Source organism: Diorhabda sublineata, chromosome 6 (genome assembly GCF_026230105.1).
Source record: "Diorhabda sublineata isolate icDioSubl1.1 chromosome 6, icDioSubl1.1, whole genome shotgun sequence".
Taxonomy (NCBI): Eukaryota; Metazoa; Arthropoda; class Insecta; order Coleoptera; family Chrysomelidae; genus Diorhabda; species Diorhabda sublineata.
Genome location: NC_079479.1, coordinates 13,824,938 through 13,837,494, shown reverse-complemented (window position 1 = coordinate 13,837,494; position 12,557 = coordinate 13,824,938).

The window sequence follows — 12,557 nt, the reverse complement described above, 5'->3', positions numbered from 1 at the left end:
AAGATATAAAAGATTCATGAGGAAGAAGATTTGTAGAGCTGGAAACACCCTTCAACGTTAATCTGAAAGAGCTCACGGTTAATACGAATATTGAAAGTCAAGCTGGAAATCCATCTGCAGTACAAACATACGGAAAAAATCAGAGTAGAAAAGTTATTACAGAATCTGCTTATCTCCGAAGTATAATTTCAGCATGCAGATAATTTTCGTCGTTTTTGTCGTAAGAACAATTCATTTCTCTGTCAGGCTGCCAAAAAGCACGCAATCAGCAAGAATTTTCGAAAGGAAGGAAAACGGAATGAAATACAAGGGACTACATCGAATGATGTAATTGAAACTATGAAAGTAGTGAGATAAAAGACCCGGATTTTATCGAGGAAATCCTATCAAACAATATACTTTTTGACGATGACACAACGAGGAACATTCAAATAAACAAAATTTTTGTTATCAAAGTACGTATAATCTTTTTTTTTGGTATTTGGTATTGAAAGGGTAGTTTCATATTGATTTGTACAAATATTGATTCAATGATTACAAATTGTTTGCACCTCGTAAACTTCTTCAAAACGGAATGATATAAAAATAAGTAAACATATGCATCAGCAGACGTTTCGTTGGCATTAAACACATAAACGCTTTTTCAATATCGAGACAACTACAGATAAATGTGAATGATATACGAACAGGTAATGTTTTTATACATTAATTTTCATGTCCACAGCTTCGGAAACATTGGTTAAAACCACTTAGGTGGATTGTTTCATCAAAACTTTCTCAGAAGATGAAGAAAATCCTACAAATATGTAACTTGCGAGCTTAGTAATCGGCCGCAAAATGAACTTTTGATTTTCATAGTATTTTAAAATTATCAGATCATGTACAAAATTAGCTGTTTGAAATGCTTTAATGTGACTAATTTCCACTTCCTACATTTAACATAATAAAATTTAATGAATTGAGCTTTTTTTGTTAGTAACATAAATAGTGTTATCGACAATTTAAAATTTAACAATCTTCTTCTTCTACTGCAACAATAAGTTATGGGATCGAGTTTGGAGTAGATGTTCACCTCTAATTCTTCTTTCTAGCTCATCCCATGAATTTCCTATCGGATTTAGGTCGATTTGTGCATCCCAGATCATTCAGGAACTGTTAAAAGCAGCAATCTGCAAATCGCTCTCTTGGTCTTCGGTCGCTACCAAGGAGGCATATTCTGGTCTCGTTATAAAACAGAACAAATGATCATTGTTCAAACGTCCAATTCAGATGATTTTGTGCAAAACGCAGACCTGCTCACCGATGAGCTGGAGTAAATCGCAAGTGTTTTAAGGATCAGGTTATTTTCCTGCAGTCTTTGTCCTTGTGTCCACTGATTCCTCGCACCCACGAAGCTGTCGTTGCACTTGAACGGCATCAAGGTAACGATTTCTTAATATTAAAAGATCCCATCTCCTTACCTCAACTTATCGATAAGGGAAAATATTCACTTTTGAAAATAATTTACGTTAGTTGTATTGATAAATTAGTGCGGATCTGTTAAGTGTTAAGGATCATTATACATTGAGAAAAACGACTCAAATTGCATTCATTTTTTCATTATAATTGTAATTATAAAGTTTATCATACCATCCTAACAATGCAGAGATAGATGGATATAGAAAAATCTAGGCTATTGCGATGATTGTGAGCATTAGACACAGATGTCTCTAGTTGCTATCTATTGCCCACCGAAATATTCTTTTAAAAAAAAACAAATTTATTATTGGCGGTGACTTTAATGTTAAAAATATCTATTCAAGATCTAGAATAACGATCACTGAAGGTGATATATGTATATATATATATATATATATATATATATATATATATATATATATATATATATATATATCTGTCAATTTTTTACAAATAAAATAAGGATGGGACATGAAATCTGATCGCTTTCCTATGATCTTACTGATAACAACTAACAAGTTTACAGATTTTAATAATAATATCGAACAATCAGCTTGGGAAACTATTATTAGAAGGGTAGTTGAAAACAACTATCTTTATGAAATACGAAAAGTGATCTCTGGAAAGAAAATTAGAGCTGTACAAGATAAAAATATTCTTAATAATGCTATCAGAAGACTCAAAAAAGAAATACAACAAACTGAAGAAGGATCTATTAGTACTTACCTAAAAAAATTGACAGATGACAGCTGTACTGAATACTCTGGAAAGCCATTAAGAGAATAAAAATACGCATAACGGGAATATTATCTGCAAGATTGGAAGAGAGAAAAAAGAGAGAAAAAAGATTTGCAAATCTTCTAAAAAAAAAACCTTCCAACCACATGCAGATCAAGATGAAAAACATATTCTTGGAGAAGAAAATTCCTTGCTTCTTTTTGCATTTTGGTAGAAATTAGTTTCAATTAATTTTCTAAGTATTCTTGTTTCTCACTTCTGCAAATATTTATTGAAATTCCTGGAACCGTTGGTGATGTTTATACTGAACACACTGTTTAAACCAGTACTACACCAACACTCACAATTACACTGCCTAACGCGCGTTTCGATGACCAAATAATCGTCTTCAGAGACTCAAGGTGAAATAAAACTTATTAATTCGATTGTTTTATACTCAATTTTCTTACTAATACACCTTCTTCTGCGGAAATTGATTCCAGCGGATTTATTCCTTGATTAGTGAACTATAGAGTGGGCTGTAAAGATTTGGCTCTTTGTCCCTATTTGAGCCACTCTTACATGTAACAATTTCTATGTTTTCGTATTCATTCAACAATTTATTATTGGATACTCGATTTTTCGATTATGTGCTCTTTAAGCCGGACAATAAAGGATCTCTTAGTCTGTCCAATATAACTTCGTCACAGCAGATTTCATATATACCATCGGTATATTACCAATTCTCTTGCCCTGTTTCTACTTCTCAATGCTTATCTACAATTATTTGTAACTGTTTTTGAGTCTCTTTCTTTAATACTTCTTCTATTTTTCTTCATTCCATTTCGAGCTTTTCCCACGAATTGTGGTTGGGATTGTTCAGTTACAAGCTCGTACTCTGATCTGTTTACTTCATATTTTCTGAGAACTTTGCTCGTTTTTTGTGTTTCTTCCTTCAATTTTGTCACCATCAATTAGGTGTTGAAGTCTAATTTATTAGATGTTCACCCGATATATTATTATTTTGGATATGGGAACGTCTTATTTTTCATATATTATAATCAAAAGAATGTTTCATCAACTAAAGTTAAAAGGATGAACAATAAAAAAAATAGTTTGATATTGTCGTTGAGTTTGTTTTTCAAAATAAAATTATTGTTAGCTAATTTCATGACATCGTTACATTTACATACCCATACAACAAAATATTCGCAAACATAAACAAATAAGATAAAAAGATCTTGACGTAGAGATACACACAAACGGACATTTCAAAATTTACTACTTCAACAATCACGCATGTGGATGAGATGTCAGATTTTCTGATAAATAATTATAAGAAATTGCAGTGTAAGTATAGCTTTACATGCATAGAATGCACGTCGCTTATTTCTTATAAACTTGTTTCGAACTTGTTAAGGCAATGTATAAATTAATAAAGAGAATGAATTATTTGTTAATCGCTTTTTAGCAAGAAGCAAGATGTAGTTTCGTATCTGCAACGTATCGATACTGATTTTTATGCCGTTTACTTTTTTCGATTGAACGACAAAATCAATAGCAGTTTAATAGTCCGGTCAAATTAGACCAAAAAATAAGAGTGAAGCTACATAAATTCCCATCAAGCTGAAAATCAGTAGAATTGTTTAAAATACAATTCAGAATAAAATTTTAATCTTTCCTATCATTTCCGTGTATGGAAAAAAATGTTATCCAAGTTTAAAGGTCACAAAAATGAGTTTTTGGCGATTATCAGCAAAACTGTAAGTTTTACCATGAAAATACTTCAGACAAAAATTGTAGATCATAAAATTATCTACAAGAAATGTATTGTTCCTTTTTTTCTACGAGTTACCGTTTCTGAGATATAACGATTCAAAAAGTTGTAAAAGTTGTAATGTTTCAGATTTACTGTCGTATTCAAAGGCTATAATGATTGCATCTTCGTCAATGATAATTTATTTGATGAAATTATGACAGTTCCAATCACTCAACAGAAATTTCTTATAAATACTCAAACAAGTCTCGGTTCATATGAATGTTGTAAGATAAGTTATTCATTAAACTATTAAATACGACAACTTTTACAACTTTTTGACTCATTATATCTCAGACACAATAGTTGTAGGAAAAAAATACACGTTTTTTGTAGATAATTTTATAATCTACAATTTTTGTCTAAAACATTTTCATGATAAAACTCACCGTTTTGCTTAAAATTGCCCTTTGACCTTGAATAAAATTTTGATGGAAAACATTCAAATTCTATGCTCAATTCCATTTCAAACAACTTCACTGATTTTCAGCTTGATGGGAATTTATGTAACTTCGAATGTCTAAATTGACCGGATTATAAGTTTATGGCCACTGAAAACATTTGTTCCAAAACATCAGAACCAATTCAGTTTCAGTTGCGAACATTCCACAAATCAACTCTAACAGAAAAAAAGGTGCGTACTGGAGTATTTAATGACACACAATAGGCGTTTGATATAGTTTGGTTCCTCTACAAATTGAAACTATATTAAACGGGTAGCGCTCTAGGCCCATTTCTGTATCTGAATCCACAGCAGATGATACCTCTATAGCAGCCATTGCAAACGACACGACATTGATTGCAACAGTTGTAGACCCAACTGTAGTTGTAGAAAAAGTAGAAAATCATCCAAATTTTTTTACAAAACTGACTATCATATTTAAAACAAGAAAATCTGTTCATCAATAATATTCCCTAACCAGTTATCAAGTACTTGGAGATGCGTTTTGATGGAAAACTTACATGGAAAACAGATATAAAAAACAAGAGAAAACATTTAGATTTCAAACTAAGAAATATACAATGTCTACTCAACAAAAGATCTGAATTAAGGCTCGCTCAAATGCAAAACTATTCATATCAATCTGGTAATACTCCAAACATTCCAATCCAAAACACTCCGTACGTTAAGTTACAAAGCGTCACAAACCAAAAAAGTAATAACGATCTGAATATCCCACTAATCAAAGAGCTATTCCACAAGATACGAAATTCGATCCAACAATCACAACAATTAATTAATAGATGATCTGTTCAACCAGCAATTAGAGAGGACAAGATTGAAGAAAATATGACCAAAAGATCTCCCATAATAAATACTGAGTACAGAGTACCGTCGATGGATGGTTCTTGACTCAATTTAGTGACCCTTAACTAATTCTGAACGTGAAGTTGGTAAAGGTCTTGAAATTGGAGAAGCGTCCTTACGAATTAGGCAAACGGATTCAAAGATAAATAAAGAAGGAAAAGTCAGAATGTTTAATCTTTCAAAGAAGTTCCTGCTGTTTACTCCGAGTCAATATCTGAAAGCTCTCTTTTATAGTTTGAAGTTTTGCTTAAATTGAGTCGCACCACACGTACCCCTGAAGATGCGAATAAGCTGTTGAGGTTGTGGATAAATCTAGTTCTCTGGAAACTCATCCCAGTGCTAAACAAGAGGAGCTTAATTTTTTAGATAAAGCGGATACTTCCATTCCAAGGAATTGTCTACAACAAATCACAAGAATCATCGACGTCCGTGGCGATGTTATTCAAAGGCAGAAAAGTATTTTTATATGATAAGACTTTAGTTTTAGTTACGTTGATTCAAAGAAGATTAGAATTGCACCGAACCGAAAGAGCTCTGAAGATGACAAGTTTCAACCCTGGAATCAGTGACCAAAATCAACCAAATTGGGCGTGCAGATCATCGAATGAACATCCGAATGATTGCCGAGGCTGTAAACATCGATAAAGGAACAGTTAGAAAAATTTTAGACGAGGAATTACACATGACAAAAGTTGGTGCCAAAAAATCTGACTCATGACCAAAAGCTCTTGCGTCAACTGGTCTGCTCACATTTCCTTGAAAGTTTGAGAAGGTTAGAGAAAGATGTGCTCTGGAAGGGATCCAATTTGAGGCGATGGAAGCGGTAGAGCAAAAAACGACAGAGCTCTTGAAGACCCTCATCAAAGAAGACTTTCAGGACTGTTTAGATCAATGGAAAAAACATATGGAAAGGTATATGGCGCGGGGAGAATTCAGATGTAGAATAATTTTTAAATAAAATCCTTTTTCGTAACCAGTCTTGTTATTTAATAGCCAGACCTCATATGATGTTTTGGCATACCAAACATAGTTTTAAGTTTTGCCTACGAGCTTGCGACTTATTGGTTATTATAAAGATACATCTATTGTGAAAGGCGAAGTCTACAAATAGTCCCTCTAGTCAGTTCTAATATGAAGCTGCAAATAATTTCGTTTCTTGTCGAATTTCTAGATTTATTTTCGCATGATCTGTCATCTTTGGTAAAAAAATAAATTGCTTGTGATTTCTGTGAGTCCCTGTATACAAAAATTTTCCATTTACATTTCATTTTTTCTAATTATTTTGTGTCATAAGAAATCCTCATTGAAATTGCGAAAGTTGAAGGGTACTATTTATCATAAATAGACAATTAATATGTTCGATATAGTTAACGAACTGTAAAATGAGAACGTGACCGTTTTTTTTTGAAAAAATCCTACATAACAGTTATGTATTGATGGCGGGTTTAAGGAAAAATCGTAACCGCAAAAAAATGAAATAGCACACCTCTTCCTTATTCTACTCGGATCTTTGAAATGCATCACGTGAGTCATGAATAAGAGCAATCACGAATCAATCGCAAAAACTGGCCTACATACTACAAAAAAAAAAGGAAACACTCAGTATGCCGTGAGGCATATATAAACTACGGTTTATCTTTATTATAAGATAATAAAATACAGTAGCGGACTACGCACATTTCAACTGTATATTTAATCACAAAATCACTCACGTTTTAGTATGTTTTAAATGTCTAATATCGTCTTACTGAGCTGATTTTTTCCATTCCAATATGAGGTTCATTATTCTTCTTTTATTCTATATACAAAAAGGATGAAATACCAGAAAAAATTTAAAAATTACAAGCGTGAATTGTAAGAAATTTTGTGGGCAACTAACGTCAATCAGCGTCTTCTAACATAGTCTATTTTAAGTAAAAGTGGTCGTAATTTATGAGGGATGAAAGTCTGTGTGAAACATTAGGGATTTGTCGGAATAATGTGGACTTCACTTCTAATTAAGTCGACTTCAAGAAAAAGTTATCAGAAAATTGTAGCATTCGACATATAGTATTGTAGCATTTCTAACCTAATATATTGTTTTTTTTATTATATCGTGTCAATTTTGATCTTTTCTCCACTTAATATATGAAAAAATTAATCTTTATCTATACACTCATAATTAACTAATTACTTATTTGAAATAAGCCTTATAAACCTATACTTTATACCTAACATCACTCAATATGACGTGCTTCTAGAAGGATTTGTCTTTTACCTCAAAATAAGCTTCAGTTTCTTCATTTGAACTGAAGTTCTTACCTGCGAGTTTCTATTTGAGATCAGCGAATAGGTATTAGGCACCAGGAATCAGATCTAAACTAAACAGTGGATAAGGAAGTCATTCGAAATGTAATTTGTTCAATTCAACCATCGACTTGTTAATCGGTGTATTGTCTTGGTGAAACAGTTTTTTCTTCGACCTATCAGACCGTTTCACTTTGATTTTTACATTCAAATGATTCAAAAACTATGTAGTATTCGCTATTGATGGTCTCTTCATTTTGGAGATAGTGGATGAACAATATTCCATGTGCATCCCAAAATAATGAGGCCATAACCTTACCAACTGAATTTTATGTTTTTGGACCTGGTTTACCGGCTGCTCATATTCATGATCGTTTTGATTTTCATCAAAAGGCAATCATAAATTAACACATGAAATTGATTTGAATCCATTGTTTTCAAAAATCTCATAACTGACTTATCAAAATGTCATGAATTTCCACAGTCTCTTTATAGTTGGTACCATAGATATCATATGGATTTGACAGTGGCAGCGCTATCTTTGTGTCAGTCAGTATTTTATAAATTCATCGACAAATTACTTACCAAAGGATCATTTTTCTGATAGGCAAGTCTAACGTAAACCAAACTATTTTTTGACTGTTGTAGCATGATAAGTTTCCAAATAAAAGAACATCCAAATTGTCTTAGATTTCCTACTATAGAGAAAATCTAATAGACACGATTTTCTTCATAAATAGAATACGATCTACATAGAGGAAACGAAACGTTTCAAATCTGAACATCGCACACAAATTAAAAATTAAAAAACATTTGAATCGAATATCATGATCTAAATTTGGAATAAATATCTGGAAAACTATTTCTAGTCTGTTTCTCAAAGTAACTATATTATTCTAATTGGGGATTTTCCACTACCGAATCTCTATAACTACAAAAAGCAGTTCGTTATTTCACGAAAATACCGGAAAATTATTTTCCATCGAAGCAACTAGTCAAAGAGGCTTGCTACGTTTCATTAAAATCTTGATAAGCTTCCTTTTTGAGCATTCAAAAGGACTGAATATTAACTTTGAATAAAGGAAGTGACAGTTTTGCAGATGGAAAATAGTTGGGAAAATGAACGGAAATAGTTAAAACTACGTTAATGATGACAAATTCATTATAATATGAGAAGTATTCACATCAATTCATCCTCCCCGTTCTTTTCTAACTCACCCAAGCACACAAAATGTTTGTAATCATATTATAGAAATAATATAAGCGCTAGTTGTAAGGGTTGAAGACGATGAAGAGGTTGCGCGTGTCGGATATCTAGGAGGAGCGTAGCTCCATTAAGATCTAAGCGTTGGAAATCTGCACGCTTTATTGAGACTTCTTTTCGATCCAAACTTCTTGCCTGGGTTCTCTAAAGTGAGAAATAGAAGTAGAGCCAAGAACAGTGTAACAGGTAGAGGGATGAAAATATGTTGTTTTTCCCTAAAACATGTACCAGATATATCGGACAAGATCATGCTATTAGAATATGTAGAATGGGTACCAGCAGCACCTCAAAACTTGGAATAGTCTCTATACCCAACAACAATCTCGGAATTCTCAATACAACTGGGAATTCCCAGGATCGAACTATTATTGTTCTATTAAGAAAGTTGTTTAAGGAAACAGTTGAAGGAAAAATGTCTCAAATTAATGCCACAATGAGGCTGATAACCAAAACCTACATATTCATCCAGGACAAGGACGTTCAACGAGCTTCATGTTTTTGAGGTTCCAAATTCGCTGTTGTAAAAAACATCCATTGACGAATAAATTTACAATACGGTTCAGAAACCTCCAAAAATTTTGGCTACAACTGTTCGCAAACTAGTGGGATCAAAGACTAGTATGTGATGAAGAAACTCTTCAGAAAGTTTGTATCAAAAATCTGCTGTTTCTTCAGTGTTTGGTTATGCAAATATGCTAATCCCTGTTAGAAAATTAAAATATTGCTTCTGTTTGGTGGCTTTTAACGTCACAACTCCTTAGCAGGATGCTTATGGCCCTTTGAAGGTTAATTCTTCTGGTAGTATATGTTTAAACAAAGACAATCCAAAATGCATTGACGGTTTTGCTAAAACAGGAATCAGTCCATGAAAGGATGTATCTTGCATTTACTGAAACGGGTTTTTAGCGTTTCAAAACTAAAAAAAAATTAGATTCAGTGCATGCCCTGTCAATTATGGAGTGTACGAATTTGACACCAACATCAAAAATACCTATTTTCAACATCCCCATTATGTAAAATGATATAGTGTAACCTATCACATTTTAGGTTAGTTTTCTTGAAATTTTCTTATTTAGTGGAATTTTCTTAATAAAGGTAGTGTTTTATAAAGTGTTATTTACTGTTATGTGAAGAATTCTTTTAAAATAGAGTTTTACTTTGTTTTTCTGGAAGTTAATGTGCACTTATATATTCATTACCAATCGAAACACCTGCTTATATTTTTGTCACGCTCCGTATTATTCGAAATGGGCATGAAAATCGTTCAGACATAAAATTTATGCAGATGTCATTAATCGCCTTTTCGTTAACTAATCGTCCATTGAACGATACATCCTATAGAAAAAAATACCCTTCCATTATATCCCCACATCCTTTTACATATGACTTTCAGAAAACTAATGAAGTTTTTAATCAAACAGCTCACTTCGGCTTTGGTACCGTAGTAATTTTCCGGTATTTTCGTGAAATAATGAAACCGTTTGTGTTGCAGTAGATCAATATCATTATTTGATGAAAATATTTCCAGTTTGAAATGTTTTTAATCAGAATATTTCCATTTGAGAATGTTTTTTACTTATAATACTTTGAATTATTTCAATATATTGGTCAAAATAATTATAAAAAAAGAAGAGAAACGAGGAGAATCCTCAACTTTCCATTGAATCGTGTGATGGAAATGTTTTTTCATATATTTTAGAGGTTGCAGAATTTTCAGAACGACAAATACAAGCTGAAGAACGACCACGAAGAGATATCGTCAACCATACCAACACTCTAAAGTTAAACTTTTCGTGTCTTTTGAAATACGATTATAAATTCAATTCTGACAATAATAAATCTCATCACTCCATATATTTAGTAGGCAAAAACTTGTTTTCATTGACACTTCCACGACGATTTTCTTAATTTATGAACCAAACTCCGTTCCTTTAAAATGTTACTTACATATTTCTTATCTATTTTGAATTTTCTACCAAATTTTCGTCAACTTACTCCCAGTTCTTCGTGAATAACTTCAACCCAAGTTTCTTCTTTTAGGACTTTTTTTTGCCTGTCTTCCAATCGACATATCTGTCCCATTTTTACATAGTGATTAACCGTAAACGATTTATTCAGATATTAATTTCGTTCAAAATACTTTTTCATCTTTTCTTTATTTTTAATTGGAGGGAAATCTTTATGAAGACCTAGAGACGTTGTCCCTGGCTGGAGATTCACCAGGTAGTGTTGCACCTCCTCTTCTGGATAAGACTGAAGGGTCACTCCACCTCTCCGAAGTCCTCGCCTGAGCGCCTTTCACTTCTGACTGTTTTCAACACATGGTTTATAGCTGTTTTCTCCTTATACATCATTACAGGACAATACAGTTTCAATTCTGTTGTCCGGCTAAATCATCAATTCATTCAACAGTACACAGTGGTTTGCTCTTACATTCTGGACATCATGTGGATCATGATGTGTTTAGCGTCGTCTCTTTCGTATCCACAATACACTTCAAACTCCCGTCCTGGTCATAACCTGTAGGGCAGCGTCTCTAGTCCAATTTTCCTTTTCAAACTCATCATTCGTTTTTTTCTCTTAAACCTTATTAAGGACGACGCTTAATAACGTGAAATGTCTTTGCTGGGGCCCCTTCCGTTTGGTAGGATTTTACTCAGCATTGCGACCCTACTTTCCGCCTTCTTCACACTCTATTTCACGTGGTCGGAAACCTCAGCTAATCGACTGCTACTTTTTCTTCTTTTTATCTTCATCATATTCACAATCTATAGTCCATTTTTTTCCATTCGCCTACATGCTTTCTTTATCGCATTATTCCTTTCGTCGATTAAATTCTAATGAAGCTTAAGTGAAAAGTTGAAATGAATTTTTTATATAATTGAATCAATTGTTATTTTTTTGAAGTTTCTAACATTATTTTTTGAAATCCTCTTTGTTTAATAAACATGTCGTTTAATTTGAGACACTTTGTAATAGTTACAACAGATCATAACATCTAAGAAAATGCTACTTCATCAGCGCTGTGAATTCTGCGAAATATTTGAATTAACTCGACGAGAATATTGCTGTTGAATCTCTTATTTTCGCGTTTCGAATTATCTCATCTACGGAATATTATGCTGGTGATGCCCTAGAAATCAGCTGAGTGAAATTTCTGTTAAGCGGAATTCGTATCAAAACAATGGGAGTACGTTCAATGACTTGTCACGTAATTTTATAAAGGCATTAATACGTAAATAATAATTTATAAATATTTTTTATTCATTTTAGAAAATATTATGTTGATTTTCGTTGAATTTCTAAGCACAAGAGAATTAGTGAAAATTATATATATGTATATATATATATATATATATATATATATATATATATATATATATATATATAAACAAGTTAAATTCCCGAAAGATGTTCTAAAGATTAGTTAAACTACCAGAGATATTTATTAAAATAGGAGACTCCCCAATTCTCGTGATATTTCTAAAGAAACATGATCCATTGTGAATATGAGTCTATTTTGAGCCTACCATATTGCAAATTAAATCACTTTTAATTAACATTTTATTTCAAAACAACACTCCACGTTCAAAATTAGTTGAGGGCTCAATATTTCACAATGTAAAAAAGATGCACAATCACTTGCCATTTGAAGAAAAATCGATGTAGTTATTTTCCGCGTTCCACTATAGTTTGAGAGCATATTT